Source organism: Silurus meridionalis, chromosome 3 (assembly GCF_014805685.1).
Source record: "Silurus meridionalis isolate SWU-2019-XX chromosome 3, ASM1480568v1, whole genome shotgun sequence".
Classification (NCBI taxonomy): domain Eukaryota; kingdom Metazoa; phylum Chordata; class Actinopteri; order Siluriformes; family Siluridae; genus Silurus; species Silurus meridionalis.
Window position 1 is genome coordinate 6566129 of NC_060886.1, and position 11308 is coordinate 6577436.

General features: G+C 39.2%; 1 pseudogene; it reads right to left on the bottom strand.

Moving 5' to 3' along the window:
* Nucleotides 1-794: 794 nt before the first annotated feature.
* Nucleotides 795-960, bottom strand: LOC124383408 (annotated as a pseudogene).
* Between the last annotated feature and the right edge of the window lie 10348 nt (nucleotides 961-11308).

Below are 11308 nucleotides of genomic sequence, written 5' to 3' on the forward strand. Positions count from 1 at the left end.
ATTCTTCAGACGGTACACACACACTTAGAAAGATACTAATACAGCATTGTGCTATTGAGAATACATTGTCATATCAATCAAATTATGTGGCATCATCAGGTCACGTTCGTTCTTAGACATGGTGATCAATGCAATAAAAGCTGAAGTTTGCATACTGTATTGTAGGGCTATCTGACGCATGTTTGGTCTTAAGATGTTTTTGGTATTAAGTCAGAAACTAATCTTTCCCACTTTCTTCTCTTCGGTTCTGACCGAATCACGCTGACACCATACCTCTGGATGAAAATCTCTTCAATTAGAGACAACTTTATGCAGCTGAGGATGGTTCTACCTAAACAGAAAAAGATCCATGAAGTTACTGAGCAACTCAAGACAAGTACAGAAGTCAAGAATCTTTTATGATCATTTCAACCATATATAGCTGATGCAGTACAAGATCTTTGATGATGGATTGGGACTGTAATTAATATCAGGTTTAACAGTCTAATACAATGGCTGAGGACCACAGTTTGCATGTACAGCATCCATAATTGAAGTGGTAGCTCCAGTAGTTAAGGCGCTGGATTACTGATCGGAAGGTCGGGGGTTCAAGCCCCGGTATCGCCAAGCTGCCACTCTTGGGCCCTTGAGCAAGGCCCTTAACCCACTGTGCTCCAGGGGTGCCATTCAATGGCTGACCCAAGCTTCCAAGCAAGCTGGGATATGCGAAGAACAAAAATTTCACTGTGCTGTAATGTATATGTGACAAATAAAGGCTATTCTATATATTTTTTTGCATTTAAATACCTATCACTGTACAGTAGAGAGGTCCTGCTCAAGTCCCCTTAAGTGGCAGCTGATCAGTAACCCAGAGCCTTAACCACTGATCTACCACCTCCACGTTTACTATGAAGTCTTATATACAAGCGTAATGAAAACAGATTCTACACATGATCTTAGCCAAAAAGGCCAAGAAGCGATGGTATGATGTGCTGTATGTTGTACGTCTGTTGTATGGTGAAGTATTTGATCATGTGTTGTGTAAAGGAGCTACATGTTGTGGTGTGATGTGTGGCAACGTGTTATGTGTATGTAATGTTTGTTTGTGGCTTAACATGGCTGCCACTGTCAGTATAAATATAGGGTGCCAAAACTTTCTTGAAAGTGGCAGCATACATGTCTTTAGAACAGTAACATCAGAATAAACCTACACAATATTCAGACTTATTTTCCCTTCTGGAGTTGCCCGTAATTCTAAATACATTTTCCAGACAGGGATAAAAACAGGAATTGAACACAAGGGCTTTAAAGACATACTCTTTTTTTCCTTCATGATTTTAAATAAATTGCACACACACACACACGCACAGTCATTCCAACGTGTCTGATTATTGAGTTGTTCTGTGGAATACTCGGGAAGGAAGTGTGGCTCTGTAGGGAGCTTTGCGTGTTTGAGGTGGATTGAGACAAGTCCTCTTGACTGGCCCTTTGTTTAGGAAGAATACAAGCAGCTCATTGATGATTGTTTGATTGGAGTGGTACACACACACACACACACACACACACACACACACACACACACACACACACACAACATCTGTGAGAGAATCTCTATAAGTTTGTGTGTGTATGTGTGTAAAAACTTTGAGCCCACACAAAACCATCTGAAACCTTGACACCCGGTCCCACACTTCCTGTCCTGTTTACTTATGCGAGTTATGTGTGTGTGTGTGTGTGTGTGTGTGTGTGTGTGTGTGTGTGTGTGTGTGTGTATACATGTGCCATTAATACTTCACGGTTACAGTTTTGTGAATTCTCAGAGGGCTACAGACACTTGGCTAAAAAAATCCCTAAACTGGTGTTTGATAATTTTAGTTTTGTGCTGCAGCTATGAGGCTAATTCAGCTGAATGAAAGAAGCTACCGGTTTAGTATCATGCTAGCCGCATGGCTAAATCTGTTTACATTCAGCTCAGTTATATAGTATTATTAGTCAGAAATCATCTATAAAACATTTTATTTGACTTAAAATTCTCAATTCCTATGCTGTGTGTGCGTGTGTGTCTGTGCGTGTGTGCGTGTGTGTGTGTGTGTGTGTGTGTAAAAAACTTAAATCTACAGGAGCTGATGCTGAACTAATGAGGTGTAATGTTACTCTCAGTAAATAAGAGCATCAGTATCAGAAAGAAAGAAAGACAACACACACACACACACACACACACACACACACATGCACAAAGAGAGAACAGTAGCACAGCAGTAAACATCCCTCTCTCCCCTCACTTACACACACACACACACACACAGACACACACACACAGATCGAGCATGACTGAGCAGCAGAAATGTGACTTGATGGTGCACATTGAGGGATGAAATGGACAATGAAGTTTCCATATGTTGTTTTTACACACTAATTAGAATCGCTCTCTCCCTCCTGTCCTCCCTCGCTCTCATTTTTTTCTTTCTTATTTTTACTCACATGCATGCCCAAGTTCACTTTAAGCACTTTTATCTCCAGGCACGTGCACTCGTACACCGTGTGTGTGTGTGTGTGTGTTTATCAGATGTAAAAAAAAGTCAATAAAGAAAGGCACCTTACGTACTAACAGACTGTTTTTTGAAAAAGGTTTTTGAAGATGTTTAGAGAACATTTTTAATCTGTGTGTGTGTGTGTGTGTGTGTGTGTGTGTGTGTGTGTGTGTGTGTGTGTGTGTGTCAAGTCAAACTAACTCATTGCATTCCTTTAAGAAATGTATAGCATTTGGCAATGGCTCATATTCAGAGGAACTTACAGTTATCTCATTTATACACCTGAGGGTTATACACCTGGGCCTTCAGTGGGGACTTAACCGACTTAATCCACCTCTTAATACCACCACTATCACGCCGCAATTATAGAAACCATCAATATTATACAAAAACGCAATATAAAAATGTGTGGCATCAAAGAGAGAGAGTCATTTCACATATAGAGGGTGAATACCTTTTTACTAAAGCAAGAAACCCAGTTAAGACTCCAAACCACTACACTACAACCACAACTGTGAACCTTCATCATCTGGAGCAGTTCAGAATCAATATTTATCTAATAACATGAAAAAACAAATATTTTACTAAAATACGACCTGCTCACCAGAGATGCGGACTTATAATTTGCACCGCTCCTCAGAGGCTGTAATCCAGTGGTACCGCTCGTATTCACTGGTCTGGAAGTGAAGAACAAACCCTTACCTGGGCAGAGACACACTAGCTAGCTTCAGGGTTGGCCGACCTTCTCACAATGTCTAGCTTTTCTTCAAAATTGATTTTTAAGTATGTCCGAGACCAAATCAATTTCTCTTCCTCCGTAGGCATAAAAAGTCTAACTCAGATGTATTTATATGTGCAGAGCTACACACGTGTTTTGACAGTCGAACTTGGCTGTAACAGTTTCCCTCTGACCAACCAATCAGAGGACAGAAAAATACTGATGCTATTCTGGGCCAGCTAGCTGCCCTGTGAGGAGAATTTAATCTGATTGTTTAAAAAAACAGACCCATTGCTAATATTTACTATGGTAAAAAGACCAGCAGTACTGACTTTGATGGTCCTGGGCAGATTAGATTGACATGGCAGCACATAGAGGCTGAAATCTGATCGGACAAAAAATCTAACATCCACATACACGCACTGGAAGCAGTGCAGCCAAGAGAAACGCTACGAAATTAAGAGAATAGACTTTTGGGAATAAATGTATACAATTTCATGGAACAAATATAAGAATTTAGGTTGTGAATGTAGGTCAGTGCTTCTGATCATGTTTAGGGCAGAAGAGAAGGGTTTGCTGACCGCCCACCACTGTGAGAGAAACATGCATGTTCCTTTTGTTTCTATACACCAAACTATGTAATGTAACAGTATGATTTACTTTGACCAAACAAAAATATAAATGTACAAACTTTATTTTTATTAAAAAAAATATTTTCTTAACATGAATATCAGCTTTACACAATCTTTGAATCTAGAGAATTCGTTTATTCAAACTTTCAGCTGATATACTTTACCATGTCTCTTGTAAAACTTGCCAAAGATGTTCTTCACTAGATGGAGATTTCTTCCTGACCTTGTGATCCAGTTCATCCCAGAGCAGTTAAATAGGATTTAGGTGTGGCAGGTCATTCCATGATAGATAACACACCAGCCCAGCCCTGTTTGCTCTCTAAATAACTTACAGACCTTAGACATAGACTTTGGTTCATTGTCCTGTTGCATGGTGAAGTTGGTTCCAGTTAGCCACAGTCCAGAAGTAAAAATCCAATTTGGACACATCTGTTTATAGAACCCTCTTCTGGTAATTCACTGTCCAATTCTTGTTTGTTTTGGCCTTTTACCTAGATTGATGCATAGGAACAAAAGGAACATTCAGGTGTCACAAAAACAATCAAGCCCTTAGTAAGAGACTGAAACAGAGATTCAGAACACTACACCCAGATAACTACACAATAGCACAAGGAAGATCTGCAAGATAGCACGAAACACAGAACATTCTGATATGTGTATTTCTGAAGAAGCAAATATCTGCACATGCACTCATGTGTGTGTATGTATGGTGTGATGTGTATACCAATGTGTCTGTGTACGAGTGTGACTGTGATTATCTGTGTGTGCCTTAGTGTGTATTATAAATGTGTGTGTTACACTCTTGGCTCGGTGTGTTTCTCTTCTCCACCATGGTGAGGAAGGCACCGGGCCATGAACCTGGCTGCGTTCTGATTGGCTGCGTTGTGAGCTCGAGGCCACAGCTGAGTGCTTGGAGAGATTGTGTGTGTGTGTGTGTGTGTGTGTGTGTGTGTGTGTGTGTGTGTGTGTGTGTGTGTGTGTGTCGGTATCCAAAGCTCAATAAGACAGAGTCTCTCTCTCAGGAGAGCTCTGCATATGTCAAGTATATTGTCCCATTATGCCAATCCATTTATCAACCTACTGAATGCCAATTAGATTCACAGGATGGCGCAGGTACACTGCAGGCAGGTCGGTGCCAATGCTCAACTGCAGCTGAGCTCTTTCTCTCTGACACACACACACACACACACACACACACACACACACACACACACACACACACACACTAGGCAGGGCTTGCCAGGGTGACTAACCTTCCTAAAAGGGCGACTTCCCCTATGCCTACACCAGTGGTGGTGTCCCGTGTGTGTGTGTGTGTGTGTGTGTGTGTGTGTGTGTGTGTGTGTGTGTGTTGGCCCCCTGATAAAGATGTCAAGGAGAGAAGGATGAAGCTTATGCCAAGTGTCCCCACAATGATGGGGGACGGGGGGCAGAAAGGATACAGAGGATTGATGAACGTAATGCAGGACACACAGCTGAGCCTCAGAGAGAGAGAGAGAGAGAGAGAGAGAGAGAGAGAGAGAGAGAGAGAGAGAGAGAGAGAGAGAGAGAGAGGCAGAAAGGGAAGTATAAAAGAGGTAGGAGAGGGAGGGGAACAAGAGAGCAAACATTAAAAAAAGACATGCTGCAATGAGCTTGGATTGCAGCATGTCAGATAGACAGAGGATGAGTAAAAGTGCAAACATGGATATAAGGCATGGAGGGAAAAGTGTTGGAAAGCATGGGCAAGCAATGTCATAAAAAGTTTATTTAAAGGGAATGAAATAAAAGCAAATTGTGAGACAGAATGGCAAAATGAATAAAGGGAAGAAGAAACCACCACAGCAAGTTTAATGTAAGGAAGGAAAGAAGGAAGGAGAAATTTGAGAAAGAATTAGGGAGAAAAGAAAGAGGAAGAAAGATGAGAAAAAGATAGGAATGAAGGAAGGAAGGAAGGAAGGAAGGAAGGAAGGAAGGAAGGAAGGGATTCTAGAAGGAAAGAATTCAAGAAGGAAGGTAGAAATTCTATTAGGAAAGAATTGAAGAAGATAGGTAGGAATTCAAGAAGGAGGCAACGAATTAGAGGAAGAATAAAAAAGAAGAAGAAAGGAATTCAAATAATTCAAAAAGTAAGGACCAAATTCAAGAAGGAATTCAAGAAGTAAGGATGGAGTTTAAGAAGGAGTTCAAGAAGGAAGAAAGAATAAACATAGGGACAGAAATGATGAGAAGGACAAGAAGGCAGGGGAAAAGCCAATCTAGCCACCAAATCTAAGGCAAATTTAAATACAAGGAAAGAAAAAAGAAAGAAAAAAAGTAATCAATACAACTAAAAACAATGTTTCAAAGAAAGAAAGAAAGAAAGAAAGAAAGTAAGAAAGAAAGAAAGAAAGAAAGAAAAGGAAGGAAGTTGATGGGAATCAGAGCCCTGTTAGAGCATTTTATTTGCCTCTGTGTGTCTTTAAAAATGTGATGATTTGCATAGTCATTTCCTGTAAACACTTTCTACATAGAGGCGTACACACATACAGCACTGCTCTCATACTTATGGATCCAATTAGCACAACACAATCAGTACCTTTGCACGGTCGTTGTTGTTGGTGCGTGTATGCGTGTGTGTGTGTTTTTATACCCCTCAAGGTATTTACTCATCCAGTTTTACCACCCTTGTTCATTAGGAATGCTCAGCTTTATTGGGCTTTTTTGTGGAATGCAAAGCACCGATGTTATGTGTTATAGACTTACAAGCATTTTCTTACTCACACCAGAGAAAATATAAAGATTTTATCCCAGCAGTATGGATATTCACCCTATAAAATGTTTTCATTAGCTTGAAAGCTAAACAATTACTTAACAGATATTGGACATGTTGATGGTCAGCTAGCCTGGAAGCTGTTAACTGAGGTTAAAAGAAGTTGTCAAAGTTAAGCTATAGAGATCATCAGACCAGCAAAAGCATGTTATGTTAAGATAATAAGACAGTTCTTCAGATTTATAGGGTATAAAGTGTAGCCAATTTAAGCAGCTAAGAGACACTTTATTTCCATAACCAACATCACCAGTAAAGAGGCTCAGCCCCCTTCCTTTCTCTACAGAGGAATAGCTGGAGAGTCTTGGGTTCTCGGCAGGACACGTCTGCCTTGAACACAGCTGGAGATTGTCTTGATGACCCAGGGTGTCGTTCAGTGGCTGCTTATCACTTCTCCCATGAGCACTACCCCCGAACCTTCCTCCGAAGATTCCTAAATCTCCACTACATGGCCTAAATTTCAACAGAGATTCCTCAAATGTCTTCTACAAACACCAAATACACAATACAACCCAAATACCTTCAACAGCCCTTTATCCTTTTCGACATAACCCACAATACATTAAATTCATTTTAGACATCTTCCACATAATTCCCATAATACCCATAACCTCCCTAAACCTTCTCCCTACATAACAACAAATACATTTAACAGCCCTAACATTTCATCTACATAACCCCTTAAACCTCTTCTACAAGTCCACAAATACCCTAAACTAGCTCTACATGACCTCACTACCCCAAACAGCTCCTAAAAGCCCTGACATGAACCCAAACAAATCCATTTTACGAACTGCTAACAGCCACATACCTCTAAACCTCTTCTTCTAACAGACCTTTCCGACATGCCCCTGTATACCCCATGCAGCCCCTAAAACTCCTCTAGGTTAACCCCAAATACACCAATACAAACCATAGCTCTACAAAACATCTCTATAAATCATGTCAAGATAACACCAAATTTCCCTAACAGCCAATAACCTTCAGGATAAGTCAACACAAATACCCCAAACACAATCCAGACCTCTGCTACATACTTGCAAATATCACACGCTCTCCAAAAACCTTCTCTGCATAGACATAAATACATCAAACCCTCAAAAAACAACAGACACTCAAATAAATCACCACTACATCTCCCAAAATACCACAAAAAAACACTACTCTGGCACTTTTCCAAAAAGTCCCAATACCTCTTTTTTTTGCCCCAGGCATCACCATACACGCTCATCTACTGGACCCTTCAAAACCCAAAAACACCACAAATTCCTTACTTGAAACCTCCACTATAGATCACAAATTCTCAAAAAGATACCCCTAACCTGACTAATGATAGCTACCTTGCCCAGATTCCTTTAAACACTCCTAAAAGCCTGCTTCTAAATGGACACATTTTTCACATTAATCCTGCAGTACACTTATAAAAATTTTCTACATTCCAAAATCAACACTCCCAAATTTCCACTACTTATCTAAATGCCACCTAAATAATACACAATCCAACAAACACTCCTAGACCTCCTATAAATTCCGTACCATCCCAGACATGCCACAAATCTGTCAAAATCATCCAAACACTTAATATTGTGAACATCTCAGACACTTCCTATCTGGACCATAGAGCCTAAAAGCTCCACAGCATAGTCCACACCCCAAAAGAGTTCTTAGAGATCTTCCCTCCTCTATATTCCTCTAAAACCAATAAAAACTTGATCCACATGAACAACAGATGAACAAACGTTCCAAAAAACATTCTAAATGGGCCAGCTCCAGTTGGATTTCACTTCATGAAGATTTCAGAAATTTGAGGATAACCAACCTCTTAATCAATACTCAAAATAATATTTTACATCTGCTGTTTCTCCATCATTGAACATGGAAAGGCTCTGGCATGGAGGAGCTGGTGTTAAATCTATAATGAACTCAGATGTTGAGCTAATTTATTACTCATGAACACGATATTTCACTTATATTTACATTTTTGTTCTATAATTCTTATATTCTGAAAAGCGCTTTGAGACACTGTCCACTGTGAAAAGAGCTAAAGAAATAATTAAACCTTTATAAACCAACACTTTTCCCCTAAACGCTGCCCAAACCTTTTCTCTATTAAACAATCACTTATAACACTACAAAATATACTTATTGCCTCACAGTCAAACAAATCTTTTAAAAAATGTTTTGTCAAACTTTAACAGTCTCAAATCGCCAATGCATGCCCTATAATAACTCAAACCCTCTTTAGCACAACTTTCCAAACATTACACAAACTCCCACTGTCCTCTAACCTCACCCAAATGTTCTCTACATTAGTAGGGGCTACTAACCTCACTTCAACAAACACCCACAGAACCTTTCCATAATCCTTCACTACATCCCACGGTTCCTACAAAAACATACATTTTCATTTAAATATGAATATTTTTCTCTCCATTTTGGCCTTCAGTCCACACCAAGATGACGTTTTCAGTCAACAAAAAGTCGCTCTCCAAAGTGGATAAATTTGATATCGCTGTTTTCACACATTTTCGAAAATAATCACACGTTTTTAGCCATTGCTGCGATGTTTCAAAAGGTGGAAAGTAAATAAATGCCAGGCGGAAAGGACACTGATCGAACATCTTACGCTCGGCGGAGTACAGGGAAAAAGTAAGTGTTTTAAGATGTTTCAGTGTGGGTGAGCAATTTTGGGAAACGATTGAAAACGAAAGTGTGGACGCAGAGCGTTTTTAGACGAAAACACTGTTTTCAGATTTATCCGGATTAGTGTAGACATAACCTATACCTTTATTAATTCTCCTTTAACTTATCCACTGTGAACACTCCTATATCTCCTCTATATTAGGAAACTCCTGTTCCTGCCTAAAACACCACATGCATCTTCTTATCAAGTTCCTTAAACCCTTAGACTACTAGTCCATGACAACAAACGCCACAAAAGACCTTGCATTCCTTTTCTACTTTCTAGAATCCCACACTACATTCCACAAATATTCAAGAAACACTGCCCATTAAATGGTCCAAATGACATAGACACCCCAGAAATGTTCTTTAGATGTTGCACAAACTTATTCTTCACCCTATGCAGTTTGCATCAAATGCCCCAAAGATTTCAAAACCTTAAATGTTATAATTTGGTCTATTTTACATATGAAATTTTTGTCCTAAGTGACTTATATTTAAGAAGAATGCAAGGACCAAACAGTGGCAGCTTGGTGGTGATGAGATTTAAACTCTACAACCTTCTGAAGAGTATCCCCAAAACCCAAACCACTGAACCAGCAATCCTTAACCAGTCCTGTGGCCTCTTCTTCACACCATAGCCACCACCAGACACTCTAAACTCCAAACACTTCAAACAGACCACAATCTCCCTACATACCACTAGGTCATACCACTCAAACTTCTTTCAAACTGCCAGTAACAAACAAAAAAATTATCCAAAACCAATCCCACACATACACCCAAGTACCAAAAGCAAATCACAGCAATACCCCAAGCTTCCCTTTAGTTCCATTTAACCAAACCGTCTCCAGAGCTACCCTCCCATAGCATCCAAACTTTAGCTCATGACCCAAACCTTTTTAAACCACAGGTACCAAAAGTACCCGAGTTGCAATGGTGCGATTTTACGATGACAATAGCGATACAAACAAATTGTAAAAGTTTTGAAATATCAATTATCATGGAATCATGGAGATACCTTAATTTTAGCAGCAGTCGATCAATTCAAAATTATTTGTAACAAACACATTCAAACAGAGTACAACGTGTAGTGAAATGCTTTTTACGCCTGTCCAACATGTAAAGAAAAAAAATAAAAATTAAATTAAACAATAATAAAAAAAAATGTATATATATATATATATATATATATATATATATATATATATATATATATATATATATATATATATATATATATATACAGTGGTCTCCCGGAACTCTTGATTCTAAGTTCGGAATTCCAAATTTTGGACTCACCACCACAGCCCCAATGGTACCGATGTCACTTTATAAACCTAATAGTGTACAGTATTTAACTAAATACATGGGTTATTTCTAACTTTCCTGAACATTCGGTCCCACTGCGAATTCCCGCCAATTTTAAAATAATCCTTGCTAGTTGGTTAGGTTCCAAATGACAACTTGAGGTGTAAAGAGTTCAGTTTTTTCTGTGGTTTTGTTCTTTCAAAGCCCAGTTTTAGTTCTTTTCTCTCTCCTTTTTATTGGCTCATGCTTAAAACTGGTTCCGTCCACGCTCCTACTGCCAGAAACATATAAATATATTGTAAAGTTTATATGATGTTACTGTACATTGCTGTTAAATTAAATTATGTACTGCAATTTGATATTTATATAGTATAGAGAAGAAGTATAATAGCCCATCCTCATCACCATTATTCAAGACACCTGGGTAGGCTAGGTCATGTCTGTACTTACGATATTTTCAAATAACAATGGAGTCATAATGCCCAGATTTCCCCATGAACCCAACAAGCAGCCAAACATCTTCTAAAAATACCTGCATGCAGCATTGTACTCCATTTTTTAAACTTTGCGAAAATGCATGAAATTTCATCAACCTTGCCCATGGGCCACCCCGTATGGAACCTTGCAGGCTCCAAATCAACCAGTTTACCAATCCTCAGCTGAACAA